We start from the raw sequence: 15,573 nt of genomic DNA on the forward strand, positions 1-15,573 counted from the left end.
CTCTTGGCTGATAATATTGATGGGCATGTTATTTATTTCTATGATGAGACTGCTAGAATTGCTAAACCTTGTGCTAAAGATAAACATAGCATGTGGTAGGCATGCCTGTTATTTCTGTTAAAATAGGAGATCATTGTTATCATGACTTGTGTGATATGGGTGCTAGTGCTAGTGCAATACCCTATTTCCTTATACAAAAATTATGCATGATATTGCACAGCTGAGATAGAAGGTATCGATGTTACCATTAAGCTTGCTAATAGAGATACTATTTCACCAATTGGGTGTTAGAGACGTTGAAGTCTTGTGTGGGAAGGCTAAATATCCTGCTGATTTCCTTGTTCTTGGTTCCCCTCAAGATAGCTTTTGTCCCATTATATTTGGTAGACCCTTCTTGAATACTGTTAATGCTAAGATAGATTGCAAGAAGGATGTTGTTACTATTGGTTTGGATGATATGTCTCATGAGTTTAATTTTTCTAAATTCCGTAGACAACCCCGTGATGAAGAATTGCCTAGTAAAGATGAAATTATTGGTCTTGCTTCTATTGATGTTCCTCCTAATGATCCTTTAGTATAATATTTGCTAGACCATGAAAATGATATGTTTATGAATGAAAGAAGGGAAATAGATGAAGTATTCTTTAAATAGGGACCTATTCTAAAACACAACTTGCCTGTTGAAATCCTAGGGGATCCTCCTCCACCCAAGGGTGATCCCGTGTTTGAGCTTAAACCTCTACCTGATACTCTTAAATATGCTTATCTTGATGAAAAGAAGATATATCCTGTTATTATTAGTGCTAACCTTTCAGAGAAGGAGGAAGAGAAATTATTGAAAACTCTGAAGAAGCACCATTCTGCTATTGGATATACGCTTGATGATCTTAAGGGCATTAGTCCCACTATATGTCAACACAAAATAAATTTGGAGAAAGACACCAAACCAGTTATTGATCACCAATGACGGCTAAATCCTAAGATGAAAGAAGTGGTAAGAAAGGAGATATTAAAGCTCCTTGAGGTAGGTATAATTTATCCCATTGCTGATAGTCAGTGGGTAAGTCATGTCCATTGTGTCCCTAAGAAGGGAGGTATTACTATCGTTCCTAATGATAAAGATGAATTGATCCCACAAAGAATTATCACAGGATATAGGATGGTAACAGATTTCCGCAAATTAAATAAAGCTACTAAAAAAGATCGTTACCCTTTGCCTTTCATTGATCAAATGCTAGAAAAATTATCCAAACACACACATTTTTGCTTTCTAGATGGTTACTCTGGCTTCTCTTAGATACCTACGTCAGCTGATGATCAAGCAAAGACCACTTTTACTTGCCCTTTCGGTACTTCTGCTTATAGACGTATGCCTTTTGGTTTATGTAATGCACCTGCTACCTTTCAAAGATGCATGATGGCTATATTCTCTGACTTTTGTGAAAAGATTTGTGAGGTTTTCATGGACGATTTCTCCGTTTATGGATCCTCTTTTGATAATTGCTTGAGCAACCTTGATCGAGTTTTGCAGAGATGTGAAGAAACTAATCTTGTCTTGAACTATAAGAAGTGCCACTTTATGGCTAATGAAGGTATTGTCTTGGGGCATAAAATTTCTGAAAGAGGTATTGAAGTTGATAAAGCTAAAGTTGATGCTATTGAAAAGATGTCGTGTCCCAAGGAAATCAAAGATATAATAAGTTTCCTTGGTCATGCCGGTTTTTATAGGAGGTTCATTAAGGACTTCTCAAAAATTTCTTGGCCTCTGACTAATCTATTACAAAACGATGTCCCTTTTGTCTTTGATGATGACTGTGTAGAAGCATTTGAAATACTTAAGAAAGCTTTGGTTTCTGCACCTATTGTTCAACCTCCTGATTGGAATTTACCGTTTGAAATTATGTGTGAGGCTAGTGATTATGCTGTAGGGGCTGTTCTAAGACAAAGAGTTGATAAGAAATTAAATGTTATCCAATATGCTAGTAAAACTCTAGATAGTGCCCAGAGAAATTATGCTACTACTGAAAAAGAATTTTTGGCAGTTGTATTTGCATGTGATAAGTTCAGACCTTATATTGTTGATTCTAAAGTAACTATTCACACTAATCATGCTGCTATTAAATATCTCATGGAAAAGAAAGATGCTAAACCTAGACTTATTAGATGGGTTCTCCTACTACAAGAATTTGATTTGCATATCATTGATAGAAAGGGAGCTGAGAACCCCGTTGCAGACAACTTGTCTAGGTTAGAGAATGTTCTTGATGACCCACTACCTATTGATGATAGCTTTCCTGATGAACAATTAAATGTCATAAATGCTTCTCGTATTGCCCCATGGTATGCTGATTATGGTAATTGTATTGTTGCTAAATTTATACCACCTAGTTTCACATACCAGCAAAATAAAAAGTTCTTCTATGATTTAAGTAATTACTTTTGGGATGACCCACATCTTTATAAAGAAGGAGTAGATGGTGTTATTAGACATTGTGTACCTGAGCATGAACAGGAACATATCCTACGCAAGTGTCACTCCGAAGCTTATGGAGGACACCATGCTAGAGATAGAATTGCACATAAGGTATTGCAATCCGGTTTTTATTGGCCTACTCTCTTCAAGGATGCCCGTAAGTTTGTCTTATCTTGTGATGAATGTCAAAGAATTGGTAATATTAGTAGACGTCAAGAAATGCCTATGAACTATTCACTCGTTATTGAACCATTTGATGTTTGGGGCTTTGATTATATGGGACCTTTTCCTTCTCTAATGGATACACACGTATTTTAGTTGTTGTTGATTATGTTACTAAGTGGGTAGAAGCTATTCCAACTAGTAGTGTTGATCATAACACCTCTATTAAGATGCTTAAAGAAGTTATTTTTTCGAGGTTTGGAGTCCCTAGATATTTAATGACTGATGGTGGTTCACATTTTATTCATGGTGCCTTTCGTAAAATGCTTGCTAAGTATGGTATTAATCATAGAATTGCATCCCCGTATCACCCGCAGTGTAGTGGTCAAGTAGAATTGAGTAATAGAGAGCTCAAATTAATTTTGCAAAAGACTATTAATAGATCTAGAAAGAATTGGTCGAAGAAATTTGATGATGCATTATGGGCCTATAGAACTGCATACATAAATCCTATGGGTATGTCTCCGTATAAAATGGTTTATGGTAAAGCATGTCATTTACCTCTTGAATTAGAACATAAGGCATATTGGGCTATTAAAGAGCTCAACTATGACTTCAAACTTGCCGGTGAGAAGAGGATTTTTAACATTAGCTCACTTGATGAATGGAGAACCCAAGCCTATGAAAATGCCAAGTTGTTTAAAGAAAATGTTAAAAGATGGCATGACAAAAGGATACAAAAGCGTGAGTTTAATGTAGGTGATTATGTATTTCTATACAACTCTCGTTTGAGATTTTTTTGCAGGAAAACTCCTCTCTAAATGGGAAGGTCCTTACATTATCGAGGAGTTCTATCGTTCCGGTGCCATAAAAATCAACAACTTCGAAGGCACAAATCCGAAGGTGGTGAACGGTCAAAGAATCCAACATTATATCTCAGGTAATCCTATAAATGTTGAAACTAATGTTATTGAAACCTTAACCCCGGAGGAATACATAAGAGACACTTTTCGGAATGTTTCAGACTCCGAAAAGGAATAGGTATGTGGTACGGTAAGTAAACCGACTCCAAAACAGTTCTAATGGCAAATTTTCTCTGTTTTGGAATATTTAGAAAAATTGGAAAATAAGAAGCAGTCCAGGAAGGACACGAGGCTTCCACGAGGGTGGGAGGCGTGCCCTACCCCCTGGGCGCGCCCCCTGCCTTGTGGGCACCTCGTGTGCTCTCCGGACTCCGTTTTCTTACATGATACTTCTTTTGGTTGGTAAAAATTCATTATATAATCTCCCGAAGGTTTTGACCATCGTATCATGCAAATATCTCATGTTTTTGTTTCGAGCTATTTCCTGCCAGGGTTGTCAAGGCCAGGCATCATGTCGTCTCCCTCCTCCTCCAACAAGGAGGGTAACGATGCTTGGCTAATGAAGACAGAGCTGAAGAGAGAATAACCCGGATAGATCAACAAGGATGATGGGATCAAGAAGGCCATGGGGGATCAAGTCCCGGTAGTAGCAGAAGAAGACATCCTTCAACCTCACCACAATCTCTTTACCACAACGAAGATTGAAGCTTTCAATATGATTGAGTTAGCTCACATTCAAAACAAGAATCTCACAAGTAAAAATATTTTTTGAAGGAGCATATCATCGCACTCAAGAGCATTATCCACAAATTGGAGGATCTTCTACACTCGATGTGCGACTATCCATCATCGCAAACGCCATCTTCACCAACAAAGAAGAATTGAGCATCGGGTATGGGCACTCCCCTTGGCAACTGTCAAGCTTGGGGGAGTGCCCCGGTATCGTATCACCATCACAACTTTTATCTTTACCGTTTTTCTTAGTTCGATCCTTTTGATAATATCTTCATCTAGTATAATAAAGTTTTAGTATGATCTAGTTGTGAGTTTTGCTTTATGATCCTTCTATGTAATCGAGTCCGTGAGCTATATATAATAAAGATTAGTGTGGAGTCAAGGGCTTGATTATTTTGCTATGATGTTGAAGGAATAAAATAAAAGGAAAAGAAATAAAAAGAAATAAATAGATCATGTGGATCTTATGGAGAGTAATGAGCTCACATATAAAGAGTATGATGAATAAAAGTTGTTGAGAGTTGACAAACATAGTTTTGGTCATCGTTGCAATTAATAGGAAGTAATAAAGAAAGAGAGGTTTTCACATATAAATATACTATCTTGGACATCTTTTATAATTGTGAGCACTCATTAAAGTATGATATGCCAAAGATTTGACTTTGGACAAGGAAGACAATGTAATGGGTTATGCTTTCATACATCTGAGATAAATTATATTGTCATGGATCACCCAACATGTTGAGCTTGCCTTTCCCTCTCTTGCTAGCCAATTTCTTTGAACCAAGTAGAGATATTACTTGTGCTTCCAAATATCCCTAAACCCAGTTTTGCCATGAGAGTCCACTATATCTACCTATGGATTGAGTAAGATCCATCAAGTAAGTTGTCATCGGTGCAAGCAATAAAAATTGCTCTCTAAATATGTATGACTTATTAGTGTGGAGAAAATGAGATTTATACGATCTTGTGATGTGGAAGAAATAAAAGCGACGGACTCCATAATAAAGGTCCACATCACAAGTGGCAATATAAAGTGATGTTCTTTTGCATTAAGATTTCTTGCATCCAACCATAAAAGCGCGTGACAACCTCTGCTTCCCTCTGCGAAGGGCCTATCTTTTATTCTTGTCTTATACTTCATGCAAAGAGTCATGGTGATATTCACCTTTCCTTTGTACATTTTATCCTTTGGCAAGCACAATGTGTTGGAAAGATCCTGATATATATAGCTAATTAGATGTGAGTTTTCATGAACTATTACTGTTGACATTACCCTTGAGGTAAAACGTTGGGAGGCAAAACTATAAGCCCCTATCTTTCTCTGTGTCCAATTAAAACTCCATACCCATAAGTATTGCGTGAGTGTTAGCAATTGTGAAAGACTAAATGATAGTTGAGTATGTGGACTTGCTGAAAAGCTCTTATATTGACTCTTTCCTATGTTATGATAAATTGAAATTGCCTCAATGACCGAGATTAGAGTTTGTTAGCTTTCAATGGAGTTTATGATTCACACTTGAAATTGTGATTTTAATTGTTACTTTAGCATAAGAGATCATATGACAATATATATTTATGTTGCTGTTCTAAGAATGATCATGATGCCCTCATGTATGTATTTTATTTTTATCGACACCTCTATCTCTAAACATGTTGACATATTTTTCGATTTCGGCTTTCGCTTGAGGACAAGCGAGGTCTAAGCTTGGGGGAGTTGATACGTCCATTTTGCATCATGCTTTTATATTGATATTTATTGCATTATGGGCTGTTATTACACATTATGTCACAATACTTATGTCTATTCTCTCTTATTTTACAAGGTTTATATGAAGAGGGAGAATGCCGGCAGCTGGGATTCTGGGCTCGAAAAGGAGCAAATATTAGAGACCTATTCTGCACAGCTCCAAAAGTCCTGAAACATCACAGAAGTCCTTTTTGGAATTAATAAAAAATACTGAGCGGAGAAAGTTCCAGAGGGGGGCCGCACCCTGGCCACGAGGGTGGGGGCACGCACTACCCCCCTGGGCGTGTCCCTGCCTCGTGGGCCCCCTGGTGGCCCTCCGATGCCCATCTTATGCTATATGAGGTCTTTTGTCAAGGAAAAATCATAAGGAAGCTTACGGGACGAAAATCCGCCGCCACGAGGTGGAACCGATCTAGGGCTCCGGCGGAGCTATTCTGTCGGGGAAACTTCCCTCCGGGAGGGGGAAATCATCACCACCGTCATCACCAACGATCCTCTCATCGGGAGGGGGTCAATCTCCATCAACATCTTCACCAGCACCATCTCATCTCAAACCCTAGTTCATCTCTTGTATCCAATCTTTGTCTCAAAGCCTCAGATTGGTACCTATGGGTTGCTAGTAGTGTTGATTACAACTTGTAGTTGATGCTAGTTGGTTTACTTGGTGGAAGATCATATGTTCAGATCCATTATACATATTAATACCCCTCTGATTATGAACATGAATATGCTTTGTGAGTAGTTACATTTGTTCCTAGGGACATGGGAGAAGTCTTGCTATTAGTAGTCATGTGAATTTGGTATTCGTTCGATATTTTGATGAGATGTATGTTGTCATCCCTCTAGTGGTGTCATGTGAACGTCAACTACATGACGCTTCACCATTGTTCGGGCCTAGAGGGAGGCATTGGGAAGTAATAAGTAGATGATGGGTTGCTAGAGTGACAGAAGCTTAAACCCTAGTTTATGCGTTGCTTCTTAAGGGGCTGATTTGGATCCATATGTTTCATGCTATGGTTAGGTTTACCTTAATACTTCTGTTGTAGTTGCGGATGCTTGCACTGGGGGTTAATCATAAGTGGGATGCTTGTCCAAGTAAGGACAGCACCCAAGCACCGGTCCACCCACATATCAAATTATCAAAGTACCGAACGTGAATCATATGAACGTGATGAAAACTAGCTTGACGATAATTCCCATGTCTCCCCGGTTGCGCTTTCCTTCATATAAGAGTTTGTCCAGGCTTGTCCTCTGCTACAAAAAGGATTGGGCCATCTTGCGGCACCTTATTTACTTTTATTACTTGCTACTCGTTACAAATTACCTTATCACAAAACTATCTGTTACCGATAATTTCAGTGCTTGCAGAGAATACCTTACTGAAAACTGCTTATCATTTCCTTCTGCTCCTCGTTGGGTTCAACACTCTTACCTATCGAAAAGCTACGATAGATCCCCTACACTTGTGGGTCATCACAAACTACAATCACCAGGATGACAGGTAGGGCCGGAAGATTATTTTAATCAAAAAATGCTTTGAGACGGCATCATAGCATGGAGCCGACCCCAACGATTTTAAGCTCACAGGCACGGTACACGCTATCCTAGACTACTCTACACATGAAACTGCCACACGGGTGTCCGGGCTACGCTTGGCTCTTCGCCTCTTTGGGAAGTCGAACAATGATGGTGTACTACTGCAGTGGAGTACTATAGTATGCTTCTGGCCATCTCACACCGCATGAACTGCTGCATGTCCACCGCGTGCGGGAGGGAGAGCGTGTAGCGAAAGCTTCTCCTAGTCTTGCCAGCCACCACGCCCATGGGCGAGGGAGGGACACGTCTTCATTGACTTACTATTCCTGCCTTTGCGTGCATGACAGGTGGGCCCAATAGGTGGGTGGCCCACCTGTCATACAGCCAAAGGCAGGTGCAGTTAAAGCACCGGAGCTCAGTCTGCGAAGGAGAGGGCGTCGTACAATATATTTCAATAATTTGTGTTTACCAATGCATTAATTACAACGCATGCATGCATGCATGACTTTCCTTTTGATACTTGCATGTGTTGATTTAATGCACCTTGAAGTAGCACTACTAGGAAAAGGGCTATAGATGGAATTGACACTAATGGCGCACCAGACATGTGACGCGCCATTACTATATACTAATGGCGCACCATGTGTTGGTGCGCCATTAGTGTCCAAATACTAATGGCGCACCACATCCATGGTGCGCCATTAGTAAAAAAAAATTAATTTTTTTCAAAACTACTAATGGCGCACCAGTAATGGCGCACCATGCCATGGTGCGCCATTAGTAACTTGGCCACCACTTCCACCGAATGCACCCCCCCCGGTGGACCGCCTTTTCAGTTTAAAAAAATAAAAAAATGATGGAAATATCAAAAAAATAAAAGAAAATAAGTTTCCCATGTGATATGTGGTCTAGTTGTTGTGAAAATTTACAAATATGAATTTCGACTTTATTTGCGAAATCTCTCGAGAATTTGTAAAATGGGCATAACTTTTGCGTACAAACTCGGATGAAAAAGTTTTTTATATGAAAAATCATCTACTCAAAAAGTTACATCCGAATTTAACCGGGGAAACCTTGTTAAACATTTTCAAAATCCTCAAAAACCTAACAGAAAAAAGATACGGGGCTTTTAAGATCTAGAGAGGCAAAAAAATTCAAAAAAATTCAAACTTACTAATGGCGCACCTACCCATGGTGCGCCATTACTATCTTCCCGCTTCAAAATTCAAAATAAGTCAAAAAAATAAAAAAGTTACTAATGGCGCACCTGCCCATGGTGCGCCATTAGTATCTTCCCGCCTTCAAAATTCAAACTAAATCAAAAAAAAGTTAGTAATGGCGCACCTGCCCGCGGTGCGCCATTACTATGCCGTATATATGGCTGGGCGTGGTCCTCTCGTCCTTACCTCTTCATTCTTCTCCTCCACTCCACCTCCCCTCCACTCCATCTCCTCCTCTCCTCCACTCCATCTTCCCTTCTCTCCTCCACCATACTACCCTCCTCCTCTCCGGCGACCTCATCCTCCTCTCCGGCGACCTCCTCCTCCCTCCTCTCCTCCCCTCCCCTCCCCTCACGGTTTCTCCTCCCTCCTCTCTGGTGAGCTCCTCCTCCCTCCTCTCCTCCCATCCCCTCATGGTTTCTCCTTCCTCCTCTCTGATGCTCCGGTGAACGCCTCTCCGGCGACCTCCTCCTCCTCCTCTCCGGCGATGTAGGCGAGCGCCTCTCCGGTGACCTCCTCCTCCTCCTCTCCGGCGAAATCCTCTTCAGCAAAAGAACACGACAAAAGAACGTACAAGATCCAAAAACAGGAACAAAATTTGAAATAATATCGTGCCAAAAAACGAGCAAAAAATGGGCAAAAAAATCACGATCCAGATCCAAATTCAAAATTAAAAAATAGCAATGGCACGCGGTGGGGGTTCGACGGTGCACCACTACTATTTTCCCGCCTTCAAAATTCAAAAATACTAATGGTGCACCAATGGCCTATACTAATGGCGCACCAGTGGTGCGCCATTAGTAAAAAATACTAGTGGCGTGATACTAATGGCGCACCAGTGATGCGCCATTAGTAGGCAAAACTGATGCGCCATTAGTAGCCCTTTTCGTAGTAGTGTAGTATGAATATTTGACGGTAAAGCTTTGTAATGCCCCGGCCCTAAAAGCGAGAGATGGTTGTGCATGAGGAGGGCGAGATCATGCCGACGGAACAGGACCCGACGATGGAGCTCTCTATGGTTTCGATGGACCTCACCTTGCTCCACTGCCCCTTGTGCCTCCGCCCCTTAAATCCTCCAGTGTATGAGGTTCGAATACACCTCGTCCATTCAGGTGATCGGTTAAGGTGCGGGTTTCTTGATTGATGTGCTGTTCAATTGATTTGTACAGTGCAAGGGAGGGCACCTGGCCTACGCGGACTGCCGCGTCAAGCGCCCCAAGAACCAGTGGTAGTGCCATAAGTGCGAGCGCGGCAGTGGCTTCGACGTGCGGAACACGGCGGTGGATGCCGTCCTCTCCTTGGTTAGGGTGGAGTGCCCGCATGAAGGTTGTGGGCTCTACGTCACTTACCACAAGCTCGCTGATCACCAGAGCGTGTGTCCGCTCGCGCCCTACAAATGCCCCGTGCCCGTCTGCGGCTATGAAGGCCCACCGCCGACGCTCTCCCACCACATCAGCACCGTGCATCCAATGCCCATGCACAGGATCCAGTACGGCAAGGTGCTCCAGCTACAAGTGCCATTGTCGGAGCCACGACTCTTTCTGTTCGTGGAGGAGGACGACCGCGTGTTTTTCTTGGTTGGTGGCGTGCTCGACATCGGTGCGCCTATCACCATGTCGGTCGTCTGCATCAGAGAGGGGGTGTCCCCACTGCTACACTACATGGCCAAGTTGTGGGCGAACGGCCCGCCGAGGGAGCCCAAAGGCAGGACCGATGCCGTCCAGGTGAAAATGGAGGTGACAAGCAGCAAGGATCCCGGTGATGTCACCATGCTGGAGCTGACCTTCTTCATAGTTCCGCCCAAGCAGCTGGCCGGGGCTGGGTTGTCGAGGACGGTGTCCCTCCACATTCATATTAACAAGTTCACCTCCTAAATGATTCTACAGTGCCTTCTGTTTATCTTAGTAATATGCTAATATAGGGGTTAGCTCGCTCTACCTTAGCTTAAGAGATGGTGGGTTTTGGTGGCAATGTAGCAATTACTTCGACATCAGATCAACAATTGAAGTAATTTCCAACAGCCGAACGGATATTTTGTGTCTGTTGGATATAAAGATTCTTTGGGTAAGAAGTATAACATCTTATATGCTTCTTTGTTCAGGAAGTGTTGCATACTTGTGCGAGTTGACGCGACACATCAAAGTAGTACTACTACTAGTAGTATTCCCTCCGATCCTAATTTCTCTGTGCATAAGTCGAGGTGCAGATACCAAGGAGGGCCTGGTTGTGTCTATACTTGGACAACTCACCCGACTACGCACCAGACAGACGGAGCTCGTGTCGTGTTGGTGTCGTGTGCGGCCCGCACATTAACCAAAACCTCGCGCCTCTAGCTTAGCCTCCACATTTTAAACTTCTCAATCTCAAGGCCAAGGAGCAACGTGAAATCTATGATAGAGCCAATCGGATGGTTGAGGACACTACAATTCGTAGCTACATATGCGTGTGTGAGAGAGGACAAGTGCGTGGGTGCACCTCTTCTCTTCATGTAACATACTAAACTCAGAGTACAAGTGTATGTGGGTGGCATCGACCTAGGGAGCTAGAGATGGTGAGTGCGAGAAGTCCCGAGAGTTAGGTGTAATGCGTATGAAAAAAACTAGTCTATAGCTCGCCACGAGGCTATTCCTATCGAATGCCCCAATAACCGTATGATATGTATCTGACGGTGCCAGTTATTGCATGTACACAACAGTAGAAAAAGAACTACCATGACATATGCTACTCCATGGCCGAGAACACGTGCCCACGTTACGCCATCCGAGAATAGTGTCGCACTTCAAAACTAGAACCGTCAATAAGTTTTGAGCTTGCGTCTCGTCACATTCCAAATTACTACTACCATGCTATATTTAATTGCAAACTTGTTCACACCGATCACAACCTAAATGTTTTCCCACTTAGGAGCGTATTAGTACTCAGTTATAAATACTACTATGCCAAGATGACTGCACATTCTTCCTCAACTCCTCATCCACAAAAAACGAACAAGTCATTCAACATCCTTCCCTTGCATCTGCCATGGCTAACGTGAGTTCTGGATCGAGAGATTACCACCAGGGAGAGGCGAGCGTGGAAGCGGAAGCATGAGAGATGTCCCTCCTCACCGCGAAAGCAGTCGACATGTCCCGCCACGCGGAAGTAGCAGCACAAAGGTCCCGTCGTGCCGCAGAAGTAGCACGGAGGTCCCACTGAGCTGTCGATGCAGCAGACTGGTCCGGCCACGCCGCGGAAGCAGCAGAGATATCTCGCTGCATCGCGAATGCAGCAAAGATGTCCCGCCGTGCTATGGCGGCCTGTGAAGATGTCTTGTGGGAAGGCGACGACTATTACAGGCACATGCATGCGATCGTCCATAGCCAAATGGATCAGATCTCCCGCTGGGTGAGGTTGCAGGACGACATGAAAGCCTCGTTTGAACAGGCTACCAGCGTCCTCCGGCAACTAAGGGAGGGCAATGAGAGGCTCCGGGCCGAGCGCGACCTGTTGAGGGCGAAGATCATCCGAAGTGCAGAGCAGCAGCAGGAGACCAGTGCCTTGTTGAAGAGGACCGGCGTGATCGTCAAGAAACTTATGGACGAGAATGACATGCTCCGCATCGAGCGCCAAAAGGATGGTGGAGGAATCCATGGATGCTCTCAAGCAGCGTCTTGAGGACACGACAGAGCTCATCACCGCTCACCGCGGAGACTAGTTCCCGCGGCCTGCAGCAATACATCAAGAAATTAGAGATCAGCGAGCTAGATCGTTGTCTTCCTTCTTCTTTTGCCCTTGTGTATTTCGGGCGTAGCCGCATGTGGCTTTTTTAATTATCTTCGTAGTTATGTAAGACAATTATTATCCACTATCGTCCTCCTTATATATCCATCAGTCTTGCTATAAGTCGCAATAGATGATATATAGGTCCGTCGGATCTTACATCAAGATCCGTGCAAAATAATCTTTTCAGATTTTCTTTTCTCTCTCTTAAATCTCAGTCGAGTGAGACATAGCCACGCCATTAAACAGAGGCTCGGGCGCCATTAATGGAGACCTTGGGAGAGAGGTGGGTGGCAGATGGAGGTCAAAGGGCTCTCCTCCCGATAAGCACGCGCAGGGGTCCGATCGCACGCCTCCCGTACTCAAATACTAGCTACCCTGCACGGCGCCTCCTAGCTAATAAAAAAAGGGATGTGTGGCAGCACGTAAATGCATGGTAAGTAGAACGCTCACGGTTTCAATAATACTTGTGTTTCTGATTGTAACATGACATCACTTGTTCCAAAATGACTTTGCTGATTGTTAATGTGTGCGCCTTCGCAAATCGAACAGCAAAATTACCACATCATGTTGGTGCCATGTCATGACACCAAGCCAAGTTTCATGATTTTCATGTGTGTTTTGGATTTACAGGAATTAAAAGACCAAGTTTCTCAATGTTTCCGGGCGAGCCACGACGCCTAGATGTTTGAATTTCATTCCCATTTCTTGCATGGGACCTAGAAATTTACCCGAGGACACACATGTGATTTTCAACCAACTTTGGTGCACTGGAGCATGTGCTTGTAGTTGAAATTTGAATTATGCACACAAAGGTGACACGTTCCCTCTCAGAACCACGAGACTTCTTGAGAGAAGCTCCGGTTTGCAAGAAGCTTATACCAAAACTTGTTCCTATTTGGCCAATTTTTTTACCATGGTATGGTAGTACCATGACATGACAGCATGCCAAGTTTCATGATTTTCATGCGTGTTTTGGATTTACAAGAATTTTAAAACCAAGTTTCTCAATGTTCTCGGCCGAGCCACGATGCCCAGATGTTTGAATTTCATTCCCATTTCTTGCACGGGACCTAGAAATTTACCCGAGGACACACATGTGATTTTCAACCAACTTTGGTGCATTGGAGCATGTGCTTGTATTTCAAATTTGAATTATGCACACAAAGGTGACAGGTTCCCTCTCAGAACCACGAGCCTTCTTGAGAGAAGCTCCGGTTTGCAAGAAGCTAATATCAAAACTTATTCCTATTCGGCCAATTTTTTAACCACAACATGGTAGTACCATGACATGACACCATGCCAAGTTTCATGATTTTCAGGCATGTTTTGGATTTACAAGAATTTTAAAACAAAGTTTATCAATGTTCTCGGCCTAGCCACGATGCCCATATGTTTGAATTTCATTCACATTTCTTGCACGGGGCCTAGAAATTCACCCGAGGACACACATGTGATTTTTCAACCAACATTGGTGCACGGGAGCATGTGCTTGTAGTTCAAATTTGAAGTATGCACATTATATGACCAGAAACTCAATTAATGTATAAAAAAGGCCAAACAAACCAGGAATAATTCCAAAATTTAACAGGGCACTCGTGTAGTTCTATGTTGCCTCTCTAAAGAAACTCAAGGGGGGCAGCGTATATCGCTTTGCACTCAGAGGTGACACGTTCCCTCTCAAAACCATGAGCCTTCTTGAGAGAAGCTCCGGTGAGACTTTTGGATTTACATGAATTGAAAAACCAAGTTTCTCGATATTCTTAGCCGAGTCACGTTGCCCAAATGTTTGAATTTCATTCCCATTTCTTGCATGGGACCTAGAAATTCACCCAAGGACACACATGTGATTCTTCAACCAACTTTGGTGCACCGGAGCATGTTCTTGTAGTTCAAATTTGAATTATCCACATTAAATGTCCAGAATCTCAACTAATGTATAAAAAAGCCAAATGAACCCGGTAATTCCAAAATTTAACAGGGCACTCATATAGTTCTATGTTGCCTCTGTAAAGAAAATCACGGGTAGGCAGTGTATATCGTTTCGCACACAAAGGTGACACGTTCCCTCTCGGCACCACGAGGCTTGTTGAGAGAATCTCCGGTATTGCAAGAAGCTTATACCAAAACTTGTCCCAATTCAGCCAAAAATTATACATATGAAAACAGGGTTAAGATTATCCCAAACATCTCGCTACCTAGACCAATGTACTCTGATTTGAATTCAATATAAAATGGATACAAATATTTGAATTGGAGATCGTATGGTACATGTAGTTCATAGTGAAATATGATTACTGCTATATGCATGTTTTTTGGTATCAAGATAATATTTAAATGATGGTATAACTTGACAACAATCGTATTCAATAAGCAAAATTAATTCAAATTTAGTCCATATGGTAGACAACAATATATATGTTCATAGGGTGGAGTAAAATGTTCATATATGATGGAAGATCAAAATGTAGGACTACGTCCATTATAAACCGCAAGGTCACCTAACTATATATTCAAATTCAATATAATGTGGATTCAAAAATTGAAATTCGAGATCCTGGCATTTGTAATCATATAAAAAGGGACATAACTCTTTCTTTTGGTGGGAATTGATTTGTTTTTTGTTGTTGTTGAGGGAAGTGCGAATCGATTTCGTACTATACAGGGTAATCTTGTTCTCCCATTTTTTTACATTTTTCTTGTTGTTTTTTCAATGGCATTTATAACAAAATAGTAAAAGGGGACATGACTCTCTTGTGTCTTGTATGAATTGCTTTTTTGTACATGTTAAGTTTGTTCTGCCGAACATGGAATCCCCGCCTTGTTATCCCGAAATTTTCAAGCTCGAGTATCTTTTTGTCTCATCTGCTTTGAAACTCCCGCCTCTTCAACCCGCGCCGCCTCTTGTTATCCCAAAATTTTGACGCGCGCGAAAACTCCCTCATCATCTGAAATCGGTCCCACAGCCCAGACACGTGAAATCCACCTTCTACCCCTCAGTCAGAATGTCGGCTCGACGTCACGTGGTCAAAATCGGTGGGGGTACGCTGGTAACTTACCCTACATTTTGGACAA

The sequence above is a fragment of the Triticum urartu genome, chromosome 3, assembly GCF_003073215.2.
Source record: "Triticum urartu cultivar G1812 chromosome 3, Tu2.1, whole genome shotgun sequence".
NCBI lineage: Eukaryota > Viridiplantae > Streptophyta > Magnoliopsida > Poales > Poaceae > Triticum > Triticum urartu.